Below are 2,628 nucleotides of genomic sequence, written 5' to 3'. Positions count from 1 at the left end.
CTGGCCATGCCTCCCGGGCAGGGCAGGTCCAGTGACTGGGGTAGGTGGAGCTGGGATTCTTTCTGTGGAACATACCTCAATCCTGGGGGAGATTCTGGAATTCAGGAGCCTGGGCCTGGCTTCTGACCCCACCTCTTCATGGCTCAGCCATCATCTCTGAGGTCCCATCTTCTCCTCTGTCAAACACGATCACTTTGAGCTCTCTTCCAGCTATGAAATCCCAGGATTCTCCCCAAGCCTCTTCATGCCCGGCCCTTCCACTCACAGCAGTTGGACGGCTCTGGCTTCACCAGGACTGGGTTTGAATCTTGACTCTGTTTTCACTTAGCTTCTGCTTCCTGATCTGCAAAATGGGGGTGTCAGGGATTCCTCTGCAGGGCTCAGTGTGGACTTGGTGGGTGGGTGTAAGTCCCTGGCATGTGGTTAGCACTTGGTGAATGTCTGAGAACTGAAAAGAATCCAGCAAGGAGGAGTCTCCTCCTTTGCTCCTAACTCCCTGCAGGATGACAAGAGTGTGGGGAGGAAGGCGACTCCAGCCTCTTGGGAGCCCACTCACCCCGGCAAATTTGGGTGGCTGGGATAGAAACCTCTCTGAGATTTTGGGCAGGAGAGGAGGAAAACAGCATGAAACAGGCAGGGGGCGTTGGTGCTGCTCAGGCTAGACGAAGCCAAACATTTATTTATTAATGCTTTTTTCTGAGACAGGCTCTTGCTCTTTCACTTAGGCTGGGGTGCGGTGGTGCAATCAGGGCTGACTCTAGCCTTGACCTCTTAGGCTCAGGTGATCCTCCCACCTTAGCCTCCCGAGTAGCTGGGACTACAGGAGCACGCCACCATGCCTGGCTCATTTTTTATTTTTTGTAGAGATAGGGTCCCACTACGTTACCTAGACTGGTCTTGAATTTCTGGGCTCAAGTGATCCTCCCGCCTCAGCCTCCCAAAGTGCTGGGATTATAGTGTGAGTCACTGTGCCTGGCCTGAAGCTAAACATTTAAAAAATAAGAATTAAAATGCAGGCACAATGAAATGGGAAGGGGCTGCTTTTACAGGTGCTGAACTTCCCGGCAATAGAAGCATTTAATGGGAGGTTCCCTTTTTCCTAGGACCTCAAAGCTGGAGCACCAGGGATGTTGCCTTGACCTTCCCGTGTGTGGATCTCTGCTTGAACACACCAGGTATAGGACACCCTATTTAGCAGCTAAACGTGGGAACCGTACCAGCTTTACTCCCAACTTGCTGGGCAGTCTTTGGGAGTTGCTGACATTCTCTGTGTCTCATCAGCAAAACAGGGAGAATACTAGCTCTCCCAATATGGGCTGTGTGGGGACTAAATGAGCTGATGAGCCCAGATTTGAACTCGGGTCTGCAAGGTTATGTCCTCTGAGACATCCCCACCCCTACCCTTAAGGACCAGGGGCCTCTGGACACCATCAGCTCGCCCACCTGTCCAGGATTTGCACGCACCAGCTCTGTGCCAGATGCTGGGCACTGGGGACAAGCCAGAAGAGGTGTGGACCATGACCTGTGTTGTCCCTGATTGGGGGACTTTCTGGCAGAGTGGAGAGTATAGTGGGCTGAGGGACAGGATGGCCAGTGGAGGCTGAGCTCTCAGAGGTGGCGGCAGCTGATGGGGACCATGCAATGGGAAGGACAGAGGCCCTGGAATAGTCTGGGGTGAACTTCCAGGCAAAAGGAGCAGCAGGTGCAAAGGCCCTTAGCTGGGAAGGAAACGTTCGGTTGGAGGAATAGCTTGGCGCTGAGAGAGGCTGGCAGCTAGGTGGCAGGGAGGCAGCCCAGTCAGGTGGTCTTGGGACAGTTTAGGGTCTCTGGCCTTCACCAGTGCGGTGGTGCCTGGAGGCTTTTGCAGAGGAAGGCGGCTCTCACTCCCATCTTCCCAGGGTCCCTCTGGCTGCTGAGGGTGGATGGGTGGAAGAGCATCTTTCGGGGAAGTGGAGGCAGGACTGGAGCAGTTGAACATCTGACTGGGCCAAGGGTCCAGGGATTGGCATGGAAAAGGGCTGGGTGGGTAAGGCCCCCTGGGAGACCCCAGCTTGCCTCTGTTTCCCCCTCTCCTGGGGCCTCCTGCGTGAACCAGCACTGGTTTTTCCAGTAACTGGAGCCACAAGCCTCCCTAAGAAGGGCTGACCTAGAAGAGGACGTCCTCAAGGTCCCCAAGGGCTAGAGGCTGAGATGCCGCCCTCACCTGGGCTGGCCTCGAAGCCTGGAGGCACGGGGTGGTGCAGCTCAGGCAGGCCCCGCCCACAAGCCTTCCCGCTCTTCTGGGCACCACGTGTCCCGTGGGCGCCCTACCCGTCCTGATAACACGGGGGTCCGGGGGCCTCGAAGCCGGTCTCACCGCAAGTACCCGGGCCGGGTGGCTGCTGTCTTGTCGCCCCAGCCCATCCCCTCAGTCAGCCCGCCTGGCGGAAGGGGACCCAGCCCCAGTCGACTTAGGGGGAAACTGAGAACTCCAAAGTTTCGTGAACTCCATGGCCTCGTCCACATCCCGCCCTCTGCTTCCTCACTCGGGTTTCAAAACTGCCCCTCCGACGCCCGCCCGCCCCAGGCCGACCTGGCCTAGGCGCCCACCAGGTACAGGAGCCAAGGTCAGCCCCCGAGGCCGCCCGC

The 2,628-nt window shown here is 57.2% G+C and overlaps 1 long non-coding RNA gene across 1 annotated transcript in view; it reads right to left on the bottom strand.

The window, feature by feature from the left end:
* Nucleotides 1-643: 643 nt before the first annotated feature.
* LOC105509026 overlaps nt 644-2,628 on the bottom strand; it is a 2,746-nt gene continuing 761 nt past the window's right edge. Inside the window, exon 2 of the long non-coding RNA XR_001001362.1 lies at nt 644-1,912. This is a non-coding gene — a long non-coding RNA (uncharacterized LOC105509026). The remainder of the gene's footprint in view (nt 1,913-2,628) is intronic.

The sequence above is a fragment of the Colobus angolensis genome, unplaced genomic scaffold (assembly GCF_000951035.1).
Source record: "Colobus angolensis palliatus isolate OR3802 unplaced genomic scaffold, Cang.pa_1.0 Scaffold17, whole genome shotgun sequence".
NCBI classification, from domain to species: Eukaryota; Metazoa; Chordata; class Mammalia; order Primates; family Cercopithecidae; genus Colobus; species Colobus angolensis.
This window is presented reverse-complemented; position numbering and strand designations above follow the sequence as displayed.